Raw genomic sequence first — 26,739 nt, forward strand, 5'->3', positions numbered from 1 at the left:
AATCCATATAAGATCCACAAGATATTCAAACATTCAATCAAGTATGGTAATTAAACCTTAATCACAACAATCCACACAAGAAAGAATAGATACAAACAGGGAAAAATCATAGAAATAGGAATTTTGGCAAATCCACAAGAGTTTACATCAAATCTCCATTACAAATACTCTCTCCATCCTAGAACAAGAGATCTAATCCATGGAACAAGGAAAGAATCCCAAAGAATAAGAAAAGACAAACATCTTGATCCCAAATCCAAGAAAGATAGGGAAGAAAAAGCTTATCTACGATGAAGAACCGTCTTCGGATCCAATCCTCGCTCCTCAGAGTCGAAACGTTGAAGATCCGCCCTTAGAATCTCCGGAAGTCCCTCCAAGAAGGTGGAGGAATGCCCAAATCTTGAATTCTCCCCAAAAGGAAGAAGATCCTCCTTCAAATCTTGAAGAGACCTTTATATAGAGGTGAGGTTCGGGCGCCACACGACCCCGAGGCATGACGTTGTGAGGTTCACACGGCCAGAGCTATTCCTTTCTCTGCCAACCTTACACTGTCGTGTGTGGTACACGGTCGTGGCTTGCTTCTGCCAATGCTCCCCTTGCACGATCGTGCAGATCTACACGGCCTGTACTGCCTCCACCTCTAGAAACCTGGCACGGTCGTGTGGTGTACACGGCCAGGGCCCTCTTGCTCACTAGAAATCTTGCACGGCCGTGTGATGTACACGGCCAGGGCCTTCCTGGTCTATGGAAATCTCACATGGTCGTGTGGTGTACACGACCAGGGCTCCATCTGGCTTCAAATATTTACACGGTCGTCTGAGGTTCACACGGTCATGGTAACTTCCATCTCTACTGCATCCACACGGCCAAGGAACTCCATATGGCCTGGGCAACCCCCCATGGTAGGGTCGTGTGAGGTACAAGAATGGTGCCTTCCTCCTTTGCTTCGCTTGCGGATTTGGCCTTAAACACGGAACCTTCACCAATTTTGACTCCTGTGTACAGAAAATGCACAAAAGCAAATCTCCGAACAAAAAGAGTAAATATGCTAAAAGGAAAGTTGGAAGTATAAAAATACGTAGACAAAGCATGTGCAAAATATGTGAATGTGCGTCAAAACATGCTAAACAAGTGTATACAATCTACGCACATCGCACCCCCAGACTTAAACCTTTGCTTGTCCTCAAACAAAATGATGCAATCTAAATTCATATGTTCTACAATGCTCTCATATCCCTAATGCATTCTCCTAACTCTATCAAAAGGTTTCATTAGTAAGCATGATCATGAAAACAAGTTAAGTTTTGCTCAAGCATAAGTACCCTGTGCACAGTGCAAATAAAACAACTCAAAGCTCTTCAAGTTTCAATCTATGTCCTAGTCAAGTCGTCATCAAGTTTGAATTCCTAATGTTTCTAGTGATAGACAAGTAACCAGTGATAGACACTTACTTGCCACACACTTGGTTCATATTTCTTAATCAACCCAAGGTCTCAAAGGCGTGTTCAATCTCAAGAGAAGCTAAGCAGTCATTTCCCCAGTAACCTAACTCGGTCTCAAAGGGGTGACTAGCTAGATTCTACTCACGACAACTATTTTTTATATCCCTTATTCACTTTTTTTATAAGTATTTGCATTGTGCAAATCTTATTCACAAATGTACTTTTTAGCACAAATGTTGGGATATTTTGATTTTTCCAAATGAGCTTACATGAGTTGAGTCTCATCTAGTAACCAAAATGAAGTTTGAGAAATCACCATGGATACCAAGTATTAAACAAACAAGATGAATCATGACTATTTCAACGATATCAACCATTCAAGCATCAAGTATAGGTATAGTGAAGATAAGATCCTTAAGGTCAAGCCAAGACTAAAACTCATCTCCATAAGACACTTAACTTATTTCATGCTACCCAATATAGAGAAAAGAGGTACATTAAGTATACTACTAGCATCACTTAAAACATCATGAATCTAGATAATGAACGTGCTAACATTTAATCTTGAAGACAAGAAAGCATATAAGTGAAGTTTTGATATTCTCAAAATCTATGCCACAAGATTTTTTCAAAAGATAGTCAAGTGACTATCAAAACAAGCAATCAAAGCAAGACAATCGAAATAAAATGCAGAACAAAAACTAAACATGCAGAAAACAAGAAACTAGAAGGCAAAAAGAAAAATTAGGTTCGACACCCCTCCAGACTTAAACTTTTTATCGTCCCGATGAAATCAATATGGTGGAGGAGGTGGAGGTGGAGGAGGACGAGGAAAAGGAGGCCTACGACGTGGTTGGCCAATGGGAAAACTAGGAAAACTTGAGTTTTGCTCAGGATTATATGATACTCAAATAGAGCATCTACTTGTTGGCTAGTGACACTCATGCTCTGCATAAAATCCCTCATTCTAGCCTGATTCGTATCATAATCCTGGACAAATTCAACCACTTGTCCTTGAAAATTCCTCGTGAACTGAAAGTGACTTTGTACCTCTCTAAACTGGTCATTTGATAAAGAGAAGCGACCCTCCAACATTTCTCGTTGGGCATCTTGCTTCTGATGAAGTGATTCTAGAGAAGTATGAAAATCAGAAAAGTCAAATATGGAGGGACCCATACCATAGGCAAAAGAATGCCTAGCTGGATCCGGATGACCGGAAGGCTGTGGGTGTCCAGATGTCGAGGGCTCAATGTGTGGCTCTGTGTCTCCGGATATGGAAGGGACATATTCGGGGTCTAAATCAACGATTACCCAATTAGCTAGGTTGTGAATTGAAGTTCGAGAAGGACAAGGAAGAGGAAAAGGAAAACCATTCCTCCTAGGAAATGCAAAACCATTCTCATCCTGAACAATCATTTTCATAGCACGACATGCATCCATGTCGATCATATCATTGGCATGTATAACTTCCAACCCATCTAAATCAAGTTCCAAGTTAATGGCTACTTGAGTAATCAAACCACCAAGAACTATTGATCCCAAAGATGCCCTCGTAGCTCTCACTAAGGTTTACAAAAAATGGAAGCCGGAATCAAAATCAACCTTATGTAACATAGCCCATAGAGAATAAAGTTCTACTTCTTAACGACTCCATCACTTTCCCCTCTACCAAAAATAGTTTTGCTCATGACACGATGTAGGTATCTAAAAATAGGGTTTTGCATGTGAGAAGCCTTGGCTCTGGAGGGCTCATAGGGATGATCCAATCCGGTGATAGAATTCCAAAAATTGTTCCAATTAAACCTAGAGTCAAACATCTGAGAGCTACCGAAAGATAATCCAAAACAAGTGTTGAAATCACTAAATATCCATTGAAATTCTTGATTCATTAATCTAAAGGTTATCTTGCCAACATAATCATCCTCATTGGCAAAATTGACATCTAGTGAACTTAGAAACTCCAAAACAAGGCGAGGATAAGTAGGTAGATGTGTGTACAACATATCACTCCAATCCAAGAACCCAATCATCCAATCTATATCATCCCTAATTCCCATCATATCTAAAATAGTTGGGTCCATATACCTAGTACACATGATCTTTCTATTGACAAGAATTGAAAATCTAGTTATTTAATCATCATTTCTAAATACGATATTGAATTCATTGTCATTACCTTCGTCGCGTGAGGTCCTCTTTCCTTTTCCTTTCACCGGTTGTTTCCCCTTATCTTTGGATGGCTCCTTCCCTTTGTCTCCGCCGCTAGATCCACCACCTCCCTTGCGAAGTCTCTTCAAAAGGTTGGACATTTTGTCAAGTTAGAGTGGGGAGGAGTACTGCTTGTGGTTGGAGAAACTAGATCTTGAAGAAATAGATCTTAGGGTTATGAAAGTGGAGATCTTGGGTCTAGGAGAAGAGAAGGATCTAGATCTAGATGAAGTTTGTGGACAAGAAAGAGTTTTAGACCTATATCTGAGAAGGATTGGAAGAAAGGTGGAAGAAGAAAGGAGTTTTGGAGAGAAGAGGATGTTGAGATGAGGAGGGTGTGTGGGGGACACGGCTTGAATCTGGCCGTGTATAGGAGACATGGCCTGGTAAGATTTCTCCACACGGGTCGTGTAGATCTACACGGCCCCTGCCTTCTCCTTCTCGGGTTGGCTCACACTGCCATGCCAATTGGCATGGCCATAACCTTCTTCGCCTCGGGTATCCATGCATGGCCATGTCTGGGTCACGGCCTCACCAGCCTCCTTCTCTGGAATCAGCACACGACCGTGTCAGATGACACGACCAGTGCATGCTTCTGTACTGGTTCCTTCACACGGTCGTGTGTGAGACACGGCCAAGAAGTTCTCCTCCTCTGGATTCTTTACACGGCCGTGTACGAGACACGGCCATGCACCTTTTCTTCTCTGGAGACTCCACACGGTCGTGTTGTATAGGCACGGCCCAAGCATCTCCCTTCTTTGCAACATATGCCTGGCCATGTACAGCACACGGCCATGCTTTGTTTTGCTCCAATTGATGCTTCTCCTCCTTTCTTGCTTCTCCAATACTTCCGTGCCCATGAAGAAATCCATGGCCAGCTCATGGAAGTGAAATTTCAACCTAAAAACAAAGCAAAAAGCAAAGTAAAAACACTACTAATGAACAATAGAGACATGGAATGAAACTAACTAAAAAGAACCCTTGGGTTGCCTCCCAAGAAGCGCTTGTTTAAGGTCTTTAGCTCGACCAATCTTGAATACTCCTCTCTTTTCCTTGCCCTTGGAGGGCAGACATATTTGTCATTTTTGTTGGGAGGTCTTCTCCCAACATCTTCCACCACAATATTTTCTTCGTTTGGTGGCCTCCCATGAGGATGGAAGTTCCATTCCTCCAGTTTGTAAATGCTTGCCCTGCTACAAGCATTTAAGAGAGAAGAGACATGGTTAGAGGGTTTAGATAATCATATTTCAACCGTTCCTTACCAATCACCAAAGAAAGTTTATGATTTTTAACATCTATAATAGTTCCCGCTATAGCAAGGAATGGTCTTCCCAATATGATAGGAATTTTTGGGTCCTCCTCCATGTCTAAAACCACAAAATCGGTGGGAATTATACTCCCACCTACTTCTACCGGCACATCTTCTACGATACCCATAGGGTACATATAGGAATGATCAGCAAGTTGCAGTGCCATGGTAGTAAGTTTAAAGTTTTTGAGACCTAATTTATTACAAATAGAATAAGGAATGAGGCTAACACTTGCCCCCAAATTACAAAAAGTTTTCTCAATAAATTTAGTTCCTATATTGCAAGGAATATAAAAGCTTCCTGGGTCTTTCAACTTTGGGAAAGTGTTCTTCTCCAAAAGAGTGTTGCATTCCTCTGTAAGTGCAATGGTCTCTATGTCTCCTTTCCTTCTTTTGTTTGACATGATGTCCTTCAAGAATTTGGCAAACTTGGGCATTTGAAGGATTGCATCAATGAGTGGTACTTCAACACATATTTCTTTCACCTTCTCCAAGAATTTGCCAAACTCTTCATCCTTCTTTAACATAATCAATCTTTGAGGAAAAGGGGTTGCTATATGATAGATCGAAAACATGCGATAGAGGGGGGGTGAATATCACTTTTTAAAACTTTTCTTTATCTTTTTTTTTAAAACAAAGTTAAGCAGTGGAAATTAAACGAATAGACAAGTTCTTTTACTTCTTTCGGAGCCTAGCTCGACTCCTACTCGAAGGCCCGCGGTCCTTGACCGTACCGATGGGCAAACACTATAATCCTTCTTTCCGAAATCTTCAAAAAGGAGCAAATTGTACAAGTACAAGAATGTAAGATAGTAACACTTCTACTATCTTATATAAAAATTAAGTGAAATATAAATAAAATATACTGACAGTAATAATTAAACGTTGAAGCTCAGTAGGATAGAGTAGCTTGCAGGGTTGATGAAGACTTGTAGCATGAGAAGCTTGCAGAAGATAACTTGAATTGATCATAATGTTATTCTGGCCTCAGACTTCGAGCCTCATTTTAAAGGTGTAATGGAGGTTTGGTCAACCGATCCATCTGTTCGGTCGACCGAACCAGCTCCCATCCTTTCCTGGCTGGAGTCTGATGCTGGCTCGATCTCTGACATTAACTAATCTTTAATGGTTCGATCAACCGATCCCATTTTTCGGTCGACCGGACAAGCTTTTTCCTTATTCATTGAAATCTGCCGAGATTTTCAATTAATGCAACTGTAATGTTGATTGGATCGGTCGACCGATCCCTGGGTTCGGTCGACCGATCCCTGGGTTCGGTCGACTGATCAGCTTCTTTTCCTTTTCTGCTGATCGGTGCTGATGAACTAGCTGAGCTAAGTCATCAAGGTTCGGTCGACCGATCTTATTGTTCGGTCGATCGATCTTACTGTTCGGTCGACCGATCAAGCTTTGATCGAGCTCGGACTCTGTTTAGGTTTGATCCGAATACTGAACTGAACTTGCTTGGCTCGGTCAACCGATCAAGTGGTTCGGTCGACCGATCGGGCAGAACCTGCAAAACAGTGTTAAGCAAAACACCCTACAAAACCAAGATTAGCACAGTAATGTAAAATGCATGAGTAATATGAAAGACAGTAAAACTGTCTTGATCTCAACTTGGAAACCTCCCCGGTTTCTTCAGTTGGATCAGCGACCTAAGGTTGTTCCCTTCGGAAACCCGACCTCACTGTCGCTCCTCCAGTTTGTTTACATCAACCTACCTGCCAAACTTTGATCCTCCAGATCTAGTTTGGACTTTTCACTCAGCCTTGATCGGCTCCCCAGGACTTTTCTCTTGATCTTCGGTCCTCTAGACCTCTCGATCACACTGCTAAACTTCGGGTCTCCTCGACCTACTTAGACTTGCACCTGGATTCCATGATCTGCTTAGATTTCTCCTGCCTAGCCTCCAACTAGGTCTTTCTCGGTTGAGTAAACATCCTGCACACTCAGTCAATTTGTTAGATCATAACAAGACTTAACTTGAACCTTTGACAGCATCAAAACTTAGGTTTGATTCTGGTGTAACTTGCACCAACACTATACTTTGATGGTTGAGTGGAAGAGTCTCTTCAACCTTAGTGGAACTCTCCTCATTATCTTGAATCTGATTTGGTGTTGGAGGAGAGAGCTCTTCTTCAGTGTGCATTCCTTTTGCAGCAGTCACTTGGGGATCTCCCAAGGTTCGTCCGCTCCTAAGCTGAATTCTATTGCAGTGCTCCATAGAATTGACATCAGGCTTGCCAGGTAATTGTCTTGGTGCTCTAGAGGATGAGGAAGCTAGTTGGGCAATCTGATTTTCCAGAATCTTTTGATGTCTATCAGAATTATCTATTCTCTGAGTAAGCTTTAAAATGTCTTGTTTCATTTCATTCTGAGTGGACATAATTTCTTCAAACATCTTTTCAGTTTTAGACATAGGAAAGCCTTGAGAAGATTGTTGCTGAAAATTCTGTTGTCTGGATTGAAAATTAGGTCTTGCCCCCATGGATGGTCCTTGATCTTGATTATTTCTATAGGAGGAATTAGGATGACTCTTCCATCCAGGATTGTAGGTATTTGAGTATGGGTTGTTCTGCCTTTAATTGAAACCCATGATTGCATCACATTGCTCTAATTGATTGATTTGTGCAGTGATAGCTCCCAATGGACATGAGTCATTTGAATGTTCAAAACTTTCACATACTTCACAAGAAGAAACAATGGCATTGACCGTACTTGAGCTAGCTCCCATATTCTCAAACCTTTTTGTAAGAGCATCCAATTTTGCAGCCAATAAAGTTACTGCATCAACATCAAATTTTCCTGATGCTTTTGTTGTTGGGTTCACACAAGAATAGCCACCACTTCTTTTATTATCCCATTGATGGTAGTTTTGTACTACACTTTCAATTATCTTCTCGACTTTATCCAAGCTCTTATTCATAAGTGCCCCTCCAGCAGCTGAATCAAGGGACACCTTTGTATGATAATTGATGCCGTTATAAAATGTATGTAGCACTAACCACCTTTCTAAACCATGATGTGGGCATTGTCTGAGCATACTATTGTATCTATCCCAAGCTTCAAATAAAGATTCAGAGTCTGCTTGCTTGAAGCTTGCAATGAGATTCCTCATATGAGCTGTTTTACTTGGAGGATAGAATTTGTCAAGGAATTATTGCTCACATTGCTCCCATGTGGTGATGTTATTTGGAGCCAAATAGTTTAGCCATTGCTTCGCTCTATCTCTCAAGGAAAACCCAAATAATAGTAGGTGCAGTGCCTCTGAAGGAACACCATTCATTTTCATTGTGCCGCATATTTTGTAGAAGACTTCCAAGTGTTGATTTGGGTCTTCATGCGGTCCTCCACCAAACTGATTTTGCTGCACCATGGATATAATCGCAGGTTTGATCTCAAAATTATTTGCTTCAACTGAAGGCCTTGAAATACTAGATCTAAAACCCCTAACATAAGGTGTTGCATAATCCTTTAGTGGTCTATTCGCCATAATAGAATGTTCTTGTTCTTCTTATTGTCTTTGCAAAATTTTTCTTCTATGAAATGTTCTGTCTATCTCAGGGTCTAGAGGAAGAAGTTCTCCTGCAAAGTTAGATCTTCGCATACAGAAGAACAAGATACCAAGATATGTTTACAAAAGAAAAAGAAAGAAAGAAACTAAATCCAAAGGAAACTAAGAAAATTTAGACAAGAATGTTAGAATCAAAATGCAGAATTAGAGTTACAACAAAAAGAATTGACAAGAATGTTATACAAGAAAGGAAAAGCTTATGAAAACAGAATTCTAACAATTAGATTCAACTATGCAAATGAAAAGAGAAGTTATGTCTAGTCTAACTCAATTGAAAATCCCTAATGTTATAGCGCAGTCCCCGGTAACGGCGCCAAAAACTTGTTGACCTCCGCAAGTGTACGGATATGTCGTAAGTAATAATAAAAGATATCGAATCCACAGAGACTGGAATAAGTACTAAAGATATCTCAAAGCGAGTTAGCTAAACAACCAATCAATTGATTACAAAATCTAAGTGTAACTATGAAAGGTAAACAAAGAAATAAAAGAATAAGAAACAAGAATAAGGGCAATGATAAAGGTATGTTCTAGGAGTTTTGGTTTCTTTGTAATGTTATTCAATGTAATGATCTACCAAATCTTATTTCTCAATTGTCCATCATTTGTTGAAGGTTGTCGGTTCCCTCTTGCAATAGACAACCAGCCTAAGACTGAAATATATCTAAATGTGATCAATTAGGAATGAACCCTATGTTGTCCTTACACGGGCTTGCCTGTCACGTACGTCCCTCACAAAATCAACGTAGAAATCCACTACTTCTTAACCTCATTAAGATATAAAGATTAATGCATCAAATCTATCCTACCCTCTTGAAATACCTAATTTCCCTTTCAAGATCACCCTCAAACGTCATTACACGGGCATGTTCCTATCACGAACGTCCCTCGAAAAATCGAATAAGAGGCAATCCATACAAGATCCACAAGATATTCAAACATTCAATCAAGTATGGTAATTAAACCCTAATCACAACAATCCACACAAGAAAGAATAGATACAAACAGGGCAAAATTATAAAAATAGGAATTTTGGCAAATCCACAAGAGTTTACATCAAATCTCCATTACAAATACTCCCTCCATCCTAGAACAAGAGATCTAATCCATGGAACAAGGAAAGAATCCCAAAGAATAAGAAAAGACAAACATCTTGATCCCAAATCCAAGAAAGATAGGGAAGAAAAAGGTTATCTACGATGAAGAACCGTCTTCGGATCCAATCCTCGCTCCCCGGAGTCGAAACGTTGAAGATCCTCCCTTAGAATGGCTAGAAATCCCTCCAAGAAGGTGGAGGAACACCCAAATCTTGAATTCCCCCCAAAAGGGAGAAGATCCTCCTTCAAATCTTGAAAAGACCTTTATATAGAGGTGAGGTTCGGGCGCCACACGGCCCCGAGGCACGGTCGTGTGAGGTTCACACAGCCAGAGCTATTCCCTTCTCTGCCAACCTTACACGGCTGTGTGTGGTACACGGCCGTGGCTTGCTTCTGCCAATGCTCCCCTTGCACGGTCGTGTAGATCTACACGGCCTGTACTGCCTCCGCCTCTGGAAACCTGGCATGACCGTGTGGTGTACACGGCCAGGGCCCTCTTGCTCACTAGAAATCCTGCACGGCCGTGTGATGTACACGGCCAGGGCCTTCCTAGTCTCTGGAAATCTCACATGGCCGTGTGGTGTACACGGCCAGGGCTCCATCTGGCATCAAATCTTTACATGGCCATGTGAGGTTCACATGGTCGTGACAACTTCCATCTCTGCTGCATCCACACGGCCAAGGAACTCCACACGGCCTGGGCAACCCCCTATGGCAGGGTCGTGTGAGGTACAAGAATGGTGCCTTCCTCCTTTGCTTCGCTTGCGGATTTAGTCTTAAACATGAAACCTTCACCAATTTTGACTCCTGTGTACAGAAAATGCACAAAAGTAGATCTCCGAACAAAAAGAGTAAATATGCTAAAAGGAAAGCTGAAAGTATAAAAATATGTAGACAAAGCATGTGCAAAGTATGTGAATGTGCACTAAAACATGCTAAACAAGTGTATACAATCTACGCACATCAAGGATGCATTGGATTCATTGTATGAAGACAAATATTAATGTCAATCAAGGCAATTGACATTAAGGCATGAGGCAATTTCATGAATCTATAAAAGGGAGTTTTTGGATTCATTTTCAAGATGAATTTTTGGTGTTCTTGCTCTTCTTCCTCCTCCTCTCTTCCACTAGGCCGAAACTTCCAAGAAGGGTTGCTAGCACAACCTTTGGTTGTTTCATTCTCCACTTGGTGAGTTTGTGAGACAAACGAGACTTGTTCGTGTGGATACCATAGAGGTGCGGTCACTTGATCGCGCTAAGATCCGCATCTAAAGAAACACTGTTGTTGGGATTGCGAAGGACACGCAATAAAGGTATAACTTTCTCATGTATAAAAATTAGTACTTAGTATATAGTTTCCTTTCGCATGGATCTTCTGGAAAAGAACTAGATGGTTTCCGCTGCACTTTCACGTGTTTAGTGCCCTAGTTCCTTACAGTGGCATCAATGCCACTTGCGAAGGCATATACTAAGTAGTTAGAATTTCATATGTGATATAGAAATTGCATTACATGTTTATTATGATTTGCATGATTATGAGCAAGTTTCGGCCAAGAGGTTTTTAGCGAAACCATCATGGCGTTGTGGCTCGCAATTAGTTGTTTAAATCATAGTAAATTTTGTCAAAATAGATTGAGAATTTTATATGACATGGTGCATAGTTATGGTCCTTAAACCCCAATATGATTGAATGTGTGTGTTGTAATTCATAATACAATCTGCGTGTCGCGCCTCTCCTCTTTTATTCTAGTTGTAAATTTAGACTACATTCAAATGTAACTCGAGTTTTATTTAGATTTTGTAATGTACAAATTAGAGAAGAATAAGTCTACTTGACGACGATGAGAAAGGGAGAAAGACAACAACACATGGCGACCAAGGAAGCACTTGGAGAAGATGCTTTTGCCTAAGTTGAGTTTTCGATCTTCTCATTGGCTTGAGAGGATCATAGATAATGGGGTCATAACCATGTCACAATTTCTTTTATACATATATGTGATGTATGCCATGATATGCCACTACAATAAAAACCCTCATAGACATCGGTGTTGGGATTTTCGGGCCACAAAAACCGTTTTTTCTCGTTGCGGAAATCCCGAATCTCCCATGCCACCGGATCCGTGCGAAGTTTACAAACAAAATTTCGAGTACGAGTTTACTAAAGCCTAGATCTACACTAGAGAAGGAATTTACCCTCGATGCGATGCCCTGCGCAATCCCTCTCTTCCAAGTGATGCCGGATCTCGAGGTTGTCAAGTGTACAACCCTCTAGAAGTATCCACACGAACAAATAGGTGGAGAAAACCTAACACAAAGGTGTGCTAGCACCTTGGTAAGGTTCGGCTAAGAGAGGAGAGGGAGAGCTTGAGGAAGAAGATGATGTGAATGAGCCTTGAATGAAAAATCAAATTTTCATTCACTACAAAACTGGCCGGCCACATTAAGGAGTGTAACTCCTTTTCATTAAATGTGGAGGCCATTAAAGAGAGGACTTGTAACCTCCATGAGGTGGCACACACATGTGCCAACTATGATGATGTGGCACATCATCATTAGTCCTCCTAATGCCAACTCACAAATGAGGTGGCAAATAATCAATTCAAACTTGACTCTTCCTCTTCCTCTCAAGTCAAGTCAAACTTGACTTAATCTCTCTCATGGTTGATCTAATCCAACCATTTAATTCAAGCCAATTTAATATAATGAATCTAATTCATTTAATTAAATTGATTCAATGAGTCATAATCTAAATTAGACTCATTGAACATATGAATCAACTTGAGTCCAACTCAATTAGCCCAATTAGGATTACTCTTAATCCAATTTGATTCATCACATGAATCTAATCCTCTTGGTTCATCATATGAACCTAATCTCCATCTAATTGTCCTTTGTGTGTGACCCTATAGGTTCTTGTAATGTTGGCAATGCCCCTAAACCCATTTAGGAGCATAAGTAATGAGCGGTATCTAGCAACACATCATTACTACCCAAGTTACAAGAATGTTGAAATCCAACATCACCTTGTGACTACTAATTGTGACTCCTCACAATATATGACAAGTGTCCTTCTATCCTAGACATCTAGATTGATCAATGTGAGGCATAGACCGTGTCATCCTCTGACCAATCTAAATCTTGAACTCCAAGTAGACTCACTAAATCAAATGAGCTCAATATCTCATATTGACTCATTTGGGCATGGCCATGCACTTCGTGGTCTCACTCTATCAAGAATATCGATGTCTCTCCCGTCATATAGGAGGGATAGATCTCATCTACATCACTCACATCCCTCTGCATAATTCGTTACATACCCAGTTATCGCCTTTATAGTCCACCCAGTTACGGGTGACGTTTGACGAAACCAAAGTACATAACTCCTTATGTAGGGAACTATGGTGACTTCAGGTCTAAGGACTAGTAGTCATACTAATAGCCACATGAGAAAGTATATGACACTCATATAACGATCCATGATACTTTCTCATGGCGGGTCATTCAGTATACATTCTCCAATGCATACCCATGTGTCAACTTGATATCTCCATATCCATGACTTGTTAGATCAAGTCATCGAGTTGACCTACATGCTAGTCTCATCGCATTAACATTGTCCCTGAATGTTAATACTCGACTGGGAATGATTAAGAGTAGTGTTCCCTATATCATCTCACTATCGGTTCAACTAACCGATTGATATAGGTAAGAACCCTCTACTCAAGGACGCTATTATACTTAGTTTATTTGGCACCAATATAAGTAAGTATAATAACCAAAACAAATGCCTTTATTTATATAAGAATATGATACAACAAGTCCATAATACAATCATCAAATGATTGGCTCTAGGGCTCTAACTAACAATCAGTGAAACAACATCGGTTTTGAGCAAAAACCGATGTCTTTGAGTATTTTACACCGGTTTTTCCAAAAACCGGTGTCTATGAGCGCAGATTTTCGCTCATAGACATCGGTTTTTTAGGCGATGTCTATGAGCACCTTTTTTTCGTTAATAGACATCGATTTTAACAGCGGGTTTTAAAACCCGGTGTTAATGAACCAAAATAAAATAATTTAATTTTTCCACCAATACTTAGCCAAAATTTGCAACACTTCACTCTTCCCTCTAAACCTAAACCTAGAGCACCGTCCACCGTATACACTTCACTCTTCCCTCCAACACTTCACTCTTCACTCAGCCTCACCTCCCTCTTCTCCTCTCCAAGTTCTCTGCGGAGACAGATCTGAGAGTTCCCGAGATCCAGTCGTTGTCGGATCTTCCTGTCGATGAGGTAAACTTCCTTCCTCGACCCGGGATCTAGGCGATTTCTTCACTGCAATGTACCTCTCTTGTGTTTTCCGTTAAGATCCAAGGACCTACGATTCTGTATCTGCTATTTTTATCTTCAGATTCTTGCTTAAAGTTACTGTGTTTGAGTTTTTTTTTTCATTATCTTGTTGGTCCAATGGTGCCTCAGATCGAGCTGCCTTTCTGATCTTGTTGTTCCGTTTGGTAATTTCTCTTTTCTACTTCCAGATCTGTACGATTTCTCTGCTGCATTTAGTTTAATTTCTCCTCGGATCCATCTTGTATTAGCTTTGCAGGTTGTGACCTATTGTTTTCACATGTGGAAGGAAGAACTTGCTTTTTCCATTTAGGGTTTACTACTTATTTCGTCTTGGTGTTTATTAAATTATTACTTGGTTATAATGTTGAAAAAGCTTAAAATTAGAGTTTTTTTTTACTTTCTAGATTCGATTGTTTGGCCATTGATTTTCATTTGTTTCTGAAGTAGCTTTTGTTGCGTTTATTATCTAGAAGATTTCTCTGTTGAAGGGAGAAAAAGGGATTCTAAGGGTTGAATGACACGTTGTTTTGTTTTTGACTCTGACTTCTCAGTCATCTTGTGAATTGTGAAAGAAGTTGGTGTTGGATCTTAGGCCTGAGTTGTAAGAAGAAAGAGCATAGAAGAAACAGTTCCAAATGGGGCCTTTTTCATTCTCCAAGAAATTATCCTCATTGTCTACATTGGCTTTACAGGCCGTGTTTCTGTTTTGCGTCTCTAGTAATGCATTTTATCTCCCTGGTAGTTATATGCACACCTACATACCTGGTGAGAGTATATATGCACACCTACATACCTGATAATCCACATACTTTTCTCTGATTTGTTTTCATATTTTCTTAATAAGCTCTAGGTGACTTACTAGATCAGTCACAATAAAGCACAAACCTGAAGTTAATTGCATCATCATATCTCTCAAGCTTAAGAATCCTATGGGACGCTTCAATCATCTTATTATTTTTCCAATTGTAAGAAACATGGATTTGTCGACCTCGTGGGTTGCTTGATTTGGCGTTATGAGGTAAACCAAAATTCATGGACGTATTGCCAATATGCCATTGTCCTGAAGTTGGTTCAGATAAAGGCGTGCCATTCAATTTGACACCAACAATCATGAAACATTTGTTCATCTGATAATGTTCTTTTGGTTGGGTGCAAACTAAAGATAGTTGTAGTACCTTTAGTTTAATAGGTATTAAAGGAAAGATATTATTTCATAATCTCCTATCGCTATAATCCTTGATGCATTTTTAATATTTTTTTCCCATTCGCATTAATGTGTTTCCATTTAGAATGTTCACACATATGTATTTCCTTTTATGACAAACCACAAATATAAATAGTGTAGCATGTATGATTAGTTATACATTAACTAAAGAGTTATTCCCCAATCATCTGATTTATAAAAGCATCAGGCAGCAATCATGGCACCAGAAGACACTGTTGCTAGTAAGGGAAAAATCTCTAACTCACTAATGTTGTAAACATCTAAATAAAGAAGGAAAGAAAGATCAACTAAGAGGACTATTAAAAATAAATATTGAAGATTATGGCTTTCAAATATTGCAGAATGCAACATCCCGTCAGATATTTGTAATATTGAAAACTCTTGGAAAGATGTATTTCCTACTACTATATGTGAAGGATCTCTGATTTCACAATTCATCTATCCATCTTAGTTTGTTTTTCCTAGTAGGAAATCCCAATTTCCATTTTTACAAGAGCATATTAGCTAGTTCTTTATTTTTCATCTCAACTCCACAACAGTTTCTTATGTACATAAATTTCAAACTTTTTTTGACTTTGTTAAACTCATGTGCCTTAATTGCTGTGTTCTATGAATAGATACAGATTATTAGATTCACGGATGTCAAGTTGTTCTAAAAATAATTGACCATCAGTTGCTGTTATTCATTTATTTGATTCTGCCAGGTCAACTTCCATGCAAGGAAAATTGCTTCAGCACAATTTAGAACCAGAAATAGTTCATGCTCTGAAAGATCTAAAAAGAAAGCTTTTAGAGAAAGAGTCGATTTGACCATCTCTTTCTGTTTGGTTCAATCAATGGAGTTGTAGACTCAATTTGGGTAATTGCTTCAGCACAATTTTGCCTTTATTGTTGTAAGAGCTATAACTCTGAGCATAATCTTTGCTATCAAGGAAAGCCCTTCATAGTTTGCCATCCCTCTAGATAAGTATGTCAAAGCAGTATATCACACCCGTGTTTCCATCGGCATGCGTTTTAGAATGCTATTTGAAACTGAGGAGTCTAGTGTGCACAGGTTGGTACTATAGCCTTTCTCATTCCTGAGTTGCATTTTTCTTTTTGTTGTTGGAACATCCATTAGCTATCTAATGTGCAATTGAGTATTGCTTTCCCCTATTTATATTAAAAGCATCTATATTAGTTTGTCATAGGCTTTTTAATGCACAGTAGCTTCTAATTGCCTTGTCCTTTTATTGTTAGATATATGGGCATTGTCACAGGGATAAGTGATCTAGATTCTGTCCGATGGCCAAATTCATATTGGCGCTCTGTGAAGGTATATATACTGAAGTTTTCTTACTTTCCTCTTTAGCAAACCTGCCATGTGATAACCGTTTTCTGACTTTTATAGTAACATGTAAAACTGTTGCAATCCATTAATGTTTCTTGAATGCCACCGCTAAGTTCTTAATTTGCCACTTCCTCTTGAAACTGAATCTGGCTTTTCTTGTAGGTTGGCTGGGATGAGTCAACTTCTGGAGAGAGGCAGCCAAGAGTCTCTCTTTGGGAGATTAAGCCTTTAACAATGTTTCCAATGTATCCATCTTCCTTTCCACTTAGGCTCAAGCGCCCTTGGCCTTCTGACTTGCCCTCACTACATGGTACTTATCATGTTTGCTTGCTGAATCTTAACTAAACAGGTATGAACTCCTTGTTACTGCCATCTCACTTCTGTCACCTATATGTTTAGGTGGGAGAGATGATCTTATGTGGCTTCGAGATGGAGACATAGCAATCCAGTCTTTGAATTTCCAGGGATTCTGTAATCAGACGTTTACCGAGTGCTATTTTAAAAGCTGGAAATGTGAGTGGCTGAAGGGGAAGAGAACACTAGGGAAGATTTAGTTAAATCTCTACACAGAGCAAGAAGGATAACGTTGGCACCAGTAAGAAGAATATTTGTGTACTATCTATTACCTTTTGATGTTGTAAGAAAAATAGTTATGCGTAATTTGTGGATACTGACTTGATGTGCACAATATCTATTATCTTTTTATGTTGTAAGAAGAATATTTATGTGTTGGTTATATGAATATTGACTTGGTGTGTTTAGATACATCGGTGCATTTTTATTTGTGATTTTCTTAGTGAATTAATAATATTAACTTAGTTTTATGATTTGCTTGGTGATAATATTGGTTTTTCACTATTTCGGAAATCGAATTTGTGTCGTTAAATAATACTGATATTACATCAATTTTCCACCGCTGCAAAACCGGTGTCATTAACTAATATTACATCGGTTGTATACCGCTGCCAAAACTGGTGTTATTAACATATAATATTACATCGGTTTTACACCTGATGTCGTTAAGTGATACTACATCGGTTATAACCCGATGTCTAAAATGGCAGACCTTTTACATCGCCTTCATAGACAACAGTCGAAAATGTAATAGACACCGGTGGAAAATCGATGTCTATGAGGGTTTTTGTTGTAGTGTGCTATGATTGTATGCGATGCATGTGTAGTTTAATCATGATTAGGTCTTTCAAATATGCCTACCAAAGTTTGGTACTCACTTCTAACTCAATCAATTGTAGTCAGGTTTTGCCATAGCAAAGTAACTCGATTTATCTTGCTAGAGTGCAAAGGACAATTGTGATGTCCGACTACTAAAACTTTAGATGTGCTTAACTAAGTTGAGAACTTAGAGGCATATCCCATACGATATAATTCAATTATACTAGTCTTGGGCGATTAGCCAAAGCTAACTCAAGATGTGTTATAATGTGGATTTCATAAGATGGGCAAATGAACAAATAGTCTTATTCACACAATGATACAAGAGTTACATATGAAGTAATTGGTAAATTTGCCTACCTAAATTATACTAAGGCTTGGGTGATTAGCTAAAGCTAACTCAAGATGCGGTATAATACGGATCTTGTCCCACATAAATGTTATCACGATTGGATTTGGAGCTAGTAGTGTGGGTAAAATCACATCCATGACTTGCTTCTACCAAAGCTTTACAATTTAGTGGGAGAATCATTTAATTAAAGGCCTAGTTAAATGATCAAAATATGATACTTATTTCTACATTTTATTGTTGTAGATCACCATGTCGTCAAATATGTCAAATACTCTATCTCTCTCTACGATCTGTCCATAATAAGGACAAGCTCAATGGAGTTAACTTCTTGGACTGGTACAGAAACTTGAGAATAGTTCTCAAGCTAGAAAGAAAACTATACATCCTAGAGCAGCCCATTCCTGAAGCACCCCCACTACTGCCACTAGAGCTGATAAAAATGCTTATAAGAAGCATCAAGATGATGCATTAGATGTATCATGCCTTATGCTCGCTACCATGAACTCTGAGCTTCAAAAGCAATATGAGAACATGGGTGCTTATGATATGGTTGAACACCTTAGACAACTATATCAAGGACAAGCAAGGCATGAGAGATTTGAGATCTCTAAAGCTCTATTTCAATGCAGAATGCAAGAAGGAAGTCCCGTAGGGCCTTATGTGCTCAAAATGATCAGGTATATGGATAACCTACAAAGACTGGGATTTCCGCTAGGCCAAGAATTGGACACTGACCTAATTCTGCGATCATTGCCCGAAAGCTATAGTCAATTTGTCATGAACTATAACTTGAATGAAATTGACAAACCATTGCCTGAGATATTGAGCATGTTGAGAACTGCTGAACTCAACCTATAGAAAGCAAAGCCTAGCACCATTTTAATGGTGCCAAAGGGCAAAGGCAAATGGAAGCCCAAAGGTAAGGGTAAGACCCAAACCAAAGGCAAGGGCAAAGCTCATGCATTGAAACCCAAAGGTGGGGTGGCTAAGGAAGGAACCTGCTTCCACTGTGGTGAGATCGAATATTGGAAGAGGAACTGCAAATTATACCTAGAGGAAGTGAAAAGAAAGAGAAGTGAAACTTCTGCCTTATGTATATATATTATAGAAGTCAATCTATCTATACCTTCTCCATGGGTATTAGATACTGGATGTGCATCTCACATTTGTACTAATGTGCAGGGCTTGAGAAATAGTAGAATATTGACAAAGGGCGAAGTGGACCTATGAGTAGGCAATGGCACAAGAGTTGCTACTATAGCTGTAGGAACATATTCCTTATCTTTGCCCACTGGACTTATTTTAGAACTTGAAGAGTGCTGTTATGTGTCTGCCTTAACTAAGAACATCATCTATGTTTCTTATTTAGACAAGAAAGGATTTTCATTTGTAATAAAGGACAAATGTTGTTCTGTTTATTTCAATGAAATGTTCTCATGTAGTGCACATCTTGTGAATGGACTCTATGTTCTAGACTTTGACAACCCAATCTATAACATAAATACCAAACGGTTCAAGTCTAATGATTTGAACCAAACTTATTTCTGGCATTGTCGCTTGGGTCACATAAATCAGAGTCGTATATCCCAACTCCATAAGGATGGACTTTTGGATTCATTTGATTTTGAATCATATGATATATGTGAATCTTGTCTTCAAGGCAAGATGACAAAAACTCCATTTAGTGGACATAGTGAAAGAGCTAATGACTTGTTAGGACTCATACATACAGATGTATGTGGCCCTTTCAGAATAGCAGCTAGCGGAGGCTACAATTACTTCATTACTTTTAGTGATGATTTCAGTAGATATGACTATGTGTATCTAATGCGACATAAGTCAAAATCCTTTGAAAAGTTCAAAGAATTCAAAAATGAAGTACAAAATCAACTTGGTAAGAATATTAAGATGCTTTGATCAGATCGAGGTGGGGAATATCTTAGCCAAGAGTTTCATGACCATCTCGTTGATTGTGGGATAATATCTCAACTCACTCCACCTAGAACACCACAATGGAATGGTGTATCAGAACGGGGAAATCATACTTTATAAGACATGATATGAATGATGATGAGTCAAACAGAGCTTCTTGATTCCTTCTGGAGACATACTCTAGAGACGATCGCTTTCACACTTAACCGCGTTCCATCCAAGGCTGTCATAAAGACACCATTTACGATATGGACTAGGAAGAGTCCCAAGATGTCTTTTATGAAGATTTGGGGATGTGTGGCTTGTGTTCGACAACAAGTCTCCGATAAACTAGGACCCAAATCAGACAAGTGTTATTTTGTAGGATATCCCAAGGAAACAAAGGGATATTACTTCTATAATCCAACACAAGGCAAAGTGTTTCTTGCCAGAATTGGTGTCTTTCTAGAAAGGAAATTTATTTCTAGAAGAACTTGTGGGAGTACTGTCGATCTTGAAGAAATCCAAGATACATAAACTACCACCGACGCCTTGATGGAAACTGAACAGGTACCATAAGATGTTGTTGATCATGATTTTGTTACACCATAAGAAGTTGTGGAGCAACAACCTGTTCAAGTAGAACAAGGTCTACGCAGATCTGATAGGACCTGTCGTCAACCTGAGAGATATTCTTTTCTCTTGTCTGACCATGGTGATGTAGAGCTTATTGGTCTCAATGAGCTCACATCTTATTAGGAAGCTGTACAGGGCTCAAATTCTGAGAAATGGCTAGAGGTCATGAGATTCGAAATGGAATCCATGTACACTAACCAAGTATGGATTTTGGTTGATCCACATGAAGGGATCAAACTCATTGGGTGTAAGTGGGCCTTCAAAGTGAAGATAGACATGGATGGTCATATGCATACCTATAAAGGTAGATTGGTGGCTAAAGGATTTATGCAGATTCATGGTATAGACTATGATGAAACCTTTTCACCAGTTGTGATGCTCAAGTCCATTCGGATCATGTTTGCTATTGCAGCTTATTATGATTACGAGATCTGGCAGATGGATGTCAAAACTGCATTTCTTAATAGAAATCTACTCGAGGATGTGTACATGAGATAACCTGAGGGTTTTGTAGATCCAAAGAATGCTGGAAAGGTGTGTAAGTTGCAAATATCTATTTATGGATTAAAGCAAGCTTCTAGAAGCTGGAATCTTCGATTCGATGATGTAATCAAAACATTTGGTTTCATTAAGAATGAAGATGAACCTTGTGTCTACAAGAAGGTTTGTGGGAGCACAGTCATCTTTCTCATATTGTATGTAGATGACATACTTCTCATTGGAAATGATATCCCTACTCTTCAATCAGTGATGACTTGGCTTGGGAATTATTTTTCAATGAAAGACTTAGGTGAAGCAACCTACAATTTAGGTCATAAGATCTATAGAGATAGATCTAAAAGATTACTTGGCCTAAGCCAGAGTACGTACATTGACAAGGAGCTTAAACGTTTTGCTATGGAGAATTCCAAGAAGGGATTCCTGCCTATGTCACATGGTGTGAGTCTTTCAAAGAATCAATGTCCTTCTTCTAAGGTATAAAGGGATCGCATGGATCAGATTCCTTATGCATCTGCTGTAGGGTTTATCATGTACGTCATGCTTTGTACTCGCACTGATGTCTCATATGCGTTAAGCATGACGAGCAGATACCAGTCAGATCTGGGTGAAGGTCACTGGACAGCAGTCAAGAATATTCTTAAGTACTTGAGAAGGACTCAAGATTATTTCTTGATATTTGGAGACGATGAGGAGCTTGTTGTAAAGAGTTACACCGATGCTAGCTTCCAAACTGACAAGGATGATTACAGATTGCAGTCAAGGTATGTATTTTTTTTAAATGGTGGTGCTGTGAGCTGGAAGAGTTCGAAGCAGGACACAGTCGCTAATTCTACAATAGAAGCTGAGTACATTGCTACATCAGCTGCAGCAAAGGAGGTTGTTTCGATCAGGAAGTTCATTACAGAGAGTGGTGTTGTTCCTAGTGTAGGAAACCCAATAGACCTCTATTGTGATAACAATGGGGCTATTGCACAGGCTAAAGAACCTCACTCTCATCAAAGGTCCAAACACATACTCTGGTGATTCCATCTCATTCGAGAGATCATCGATAGAGGAGATGTGAGAATATGCAGAGTATCAACTGATACTAACATTGCGTATCCTTTGACCAAGGCTTTGGCACAGGGAAAGCATGATGGTCACACTAGGTCAATGTGTATTCGATAGCTCAGTGATTGGCGCTAGTGCTAGTGGGAGATTGTTAGTATTAGCCCTAGTACCAATTATAAGATGATTGTAAATGGCTCATTCTGTATCATATATCATTATTAATAAAAGTCAAAGTTGGTTATTATATTTATTTCAGTTCAGTGCCAATTGAATAAGTATAATAATGTCCTTGGGTAGTTGGTTCTTATCTACAGTATGATAATTAGTTGAATTGATAGTGAGATATTGTAGAGAACACTACTCTTAACTATTCCTAGTTGAGCATTAATATACAAGGACAATATTAATGCATTGAGACTAGCATGTAGGTCAACGGATGACTTGATCTCACAAGTCATGGATATGAGATATCAGGTTGACACATGGGTATATATTAGAGAATATGTACTGAATGACCCGCCATGAGAATGTTTCATGGATCGTTGTATGAGTGTCATGTGATTATTGGTATGAATAGTCCTTAGACCTGAAGTCACTACGTTTCCTACATAAGGAGTTGTATACTTTGGTGTCGTTAAACGTCACCAGTAACAGGGTGGACTTTAAAGTCGATCACTGGCTATGCAATAAATTATGCGGTGGGATGTAAGTGATGTAGATGGGATCTATCCTTCCATATGACGAAAGCGATATCTGTGGGCCCCTTGATTAGTAGAACACAAGAAAGCATGGCCATGTGTAAATGAGTCAATATGAGATATTGAGCTCATTTGTTTGAGTGTGTCTACTTGGAGATCAAGAAACACAAAGATTGATAAGAGGATGACACGGTCTATGCCTCATTAATCAATCTAGATATCAAGGATAGAGGGACCAAGTCATACAAGATAATAGCCACGGAAAGGTTAAGTCGGATCTCGACATTCTCGTCACTTGGGTAGCAATGATGCCTTGCTAGATGCCACTCATTGCTTATGTATTTAAATATTGATTTGGATACATTAACAACGTTACGAGAACCTATTGGGTCACACACAAAGAACAAGTCAATGGAGATGGATTCATATGATGAATCATTGGATTAAGTCTAATTCAAATTGGACTCATTGAGTAAGACTTAATTAAATCCAACTATTGGATTGAGTCCAATTCAAATTAGACTCATTGAATCAATTGGATTGATGATTAATGAGTTGGACTCATTATATGATTTCATGAATTATTTGATGATTAATGAGTTGGACTCATTATATGATTTCATGAATTTGAATTCATGAAGAAAGAAAAGTGAACAATTTTAATTGCTCATGCATTGCATGCATAGGATTCATTGGATTCATTGGATGAAGATAAATATTAATGTCAATCAAGGCAATTGACATTAAGGCATGAGGCAATTTCATGAATCTATAAAAGGGAGTTTTTGGATTCATTTTCATGATGAATTTTTGGTGTTCTTGCCCTTCTTCCTCCTTCTCTCTTCCACTTGGCCGAAACTTCCAAGAAGGGTTGCTAGCACAACCTTTGGTTGTTTCATTCTCCACTTGGTGAGTTTGTGAGACAAACGAGACTTGTTCGTGTGGATACCATAGAGGCGCAACCACTTGATCGCGCTAAGATCCATATCTAAAGAAACATTGTTGTTGGTGTAGGTCCCTTTAGAGGCCGGCAAGAGGGGAGGGGTGAATTGCCCTACAAGAATAAACGAAAAACCTTTCTCAGATATTCAACTAATTCAAAAGACACTTGTAATAATTAAACTAAGAGACTAAAAGAAAAGTGCAGACACAAGAGATTTACTTGGTTTGCAATCAGGGGATTGCTAATCCAAGGAAAGTAAGCGCTCTATCTGATTCTCCTCTGGGCGGAGTAGCCTCTTACAGCGTTGACAGTACAAAAGAAAATAAAGCACAGAGAAAAATGAATTACAAGTGAGTTCATTGAAAAGCTTCTGGACCAAGGCTATATTTATAGCCTTGGTCGGGGCGCCTGGAAGGGTTACGGGTGCCCTGGGGGGATAAAACTTTATCCCCCAACGTTTAGATCGCGTAAATCGCGATCCTGGTCAAAATCAAGGTCCGGGCGCCCGGAAAGGTTTCGGGCGCCCCGGAGGGCTCCGGGAACCCCGGAGCCCAAAGTCAACAGCGTTGACTTTTTCATCCGGGACCTCTTCTCTGGTTCAGTCCCGCCTCGATCCGGTTCTTCTCCTCCAGATCCGCTCGCTTGGGTGATCTCTGCCATCCAGAAAAGGGCTCACCCGAACCCAACTTCCGGTCTTCCCGAGCGGGCTTCTCTCTGGCTTCTCGTCCCTCGGAATCGCCGCGTGTTTCCTTCTCATCCGCCGGCGTACTCATCCGCAGTCTTCGTCCCTCGGACGCACCGCGTGTCGTCCTTCTAGCTAGCTGCGTCTCTTGCTCCCCGAGCAATCTTCCGCTCCGGCTTTTGTACCTCGGAACCACCGCACGCTTCCTTCTCGTCCGCCGGTGTACTCTTCCGCAGCACCTCGTCCCTCGGACTGTCGTCCTTCTCGCTAGCTGCGTCTTCCGCTCGACTACCTGTGTTCCTAAGCTCCTGCACACTTAGACACAAGGTTAAAATAACGCAGGACCTAACTTAACTTATTGATCACACCAAAACAACCTTGGGGTTCCAACAATCTCCCCCTTTTTGGTATGATCAACCCAAGTTAAGCTAGGGTTACAAATAGACATAGAGTAAAAACAATTTATTGCAATAAGATGCAACATGATAGAAAAAATTGAATTTCAAAATTTTCAAATTTTAATTTTTAATTTTCTACCTCCCCCTAGACTTATACTTTCCCTTCTCCCCCTTTGATCACAAAAAAATGGGGTTTCAAAAAAAACAATCTAAGGGTTTGACACTTAGAAAAATTATAGAAATCTATTTCAATGTTTTTCGAAGAAAAAATATTTCCAAGTTAAAAAAATTTCTAAGTTAAAGAATGACTTTTTGAAAAATTTTTAAGTTTTCACCAGAAATAAATCTTTCTAAGCCCAAAAACTTATGCAAGAAAATTTTAAAAAAAATTGATAGCATTAAAAAAAACTTTTCTATGCATTTATTTTTATAATGATACTTATATCAGCAAGTTTTAAATTTCTATTTCAATTTTTCATAACTTCTGAAATTACACTTTTTCAAATATAAAGCCACAGATATTAAACATGCAATAATTTATATCATGTTAATTTCTATTATTTTTTGAATTTCAACTTCACAAAAATATTCAAATAGCATAGATTCTAACTTGATAAAATTTTTCGACAATAAAAAAAAAATCTTTCGTCAATGTGCAAAATTCGTTCGAAAGAATATTTTGTAATTTGCAAGAATTTTTTAACAACAAAAATTCTAATTTACAGGAATCTATTAACAATAGATTTCTTAATCCGAAACACATTTTCGGTGACTCAATTTCTAAATCGCAAAATTCCTTCGAGAGAGTAATTTGTAATTTGAAAAATTCTTCTAATTTGCATAATTCTTTTGTCAAAATATTTTTTAATTTGCAAATTTCTTTGGATAACATTTCAAATTTGCAAGACAAATTTGACAATTGATTTTCTAATTCAAAAAACTTTTTCAGTAATTCAATTTTTAAATCGCAAAAATCTTCAGGCAATTTTTCTATTGAATTAACCGATTGTTCAGAGGATAGAGACCATACCTTACTTACCTCGTTGGTCGTTGGTTCTCCCCCTGTTGAATTAATTTCTTCTGAAGATTTTACCCCTTTATCGATCTCGGGATGTACTTCGGCTGTTGGGGCTATCTCGGTAATTTCTTCCGTCTCGGATTCTTTTGATGACGGCTCGATGTCTATTGAGGGGACGGCTTCAATCGGTTCTTCATAGAGTTTTAAAAACTTTTCCCAAAGTTCTTTTGCGTTGTTGTATTCTCCAACTCTATCAAAGTCTTCGTTTGGTATTGCGGTTAAAATGTGAAACTCTGCCCGACCGTTTGCCATTGACTCGTCACGTTGCTTCTTGTTCCATAGGCGTAGATCGAGTTTTTCTCCATTCGTTGTCTTTGGTGCTTCATAACCTGTTTTCATTATTAGAGAAATACCAATATCAGAGTTAAGAAATACCATCATTTGTTGCTTCCAAGAAGCAAGCTCCCCCTCGAATGCTGGTGGGTAGTCGCTAGCTCCGGCCATACGGCGGTTAGTCCTTCTGAGGTGTACTCGGCTCTGATACCACTTGTAGGACATTGAAAAGCTTCTGGACCAAGGCTATATTTATAGCCTTGGTCGGGGCACCTGGAAGGGTTCTGGGTGCCCTGGGGGGATAAAACTTTATCCCCCAACGTTCAGATCGCGTAAATCGCGATCCTGGTTAAAATCAAGGTCCGGGCGCCCGGAAGGGTTCCGGGCGCCCTGGACTGCTCCGGGCGCCCCGGAGCCCAAAGTCAACAGTGTTGACTTTTTCGTCCGGGGCCTCTTCTCTGGTTCAGTCCCGCCTCGATCCGGTTCTTCTCCTCTGGATCCGCTC

The 26,739-nt window shown here is 39.4% G+C and overlaps 1 pseudogene; it reads left to right on the forward strand.

Moving 5' to 3' along the window:
• Positions 1-7,973: 7,973 nt before the first annotated feature.
• Positions 7,974-8,071, forward strand: LOC122007596 (annotated as a pseudogene).
• The last annotated feature ends 18,668 nt before the right edge of the window (positions 8,072-26,739 follow it).

The sequence above is a fragment of the Zingiber officinale genome, chromosome 7B (assembly GCF_018446385.1).
Source record: "Zingiber officinale cultivar Zhangliang chromosome 7B, Zo_v1.1, whole genome shotgun sequence".
NCBI classification, from domain to species: Eukaryota; Viridiplantae; Streptophyta; class Magnoliopsida; order Zingiberales; family Zingiberaceae; genus Zingiber; species Zingiber officinale.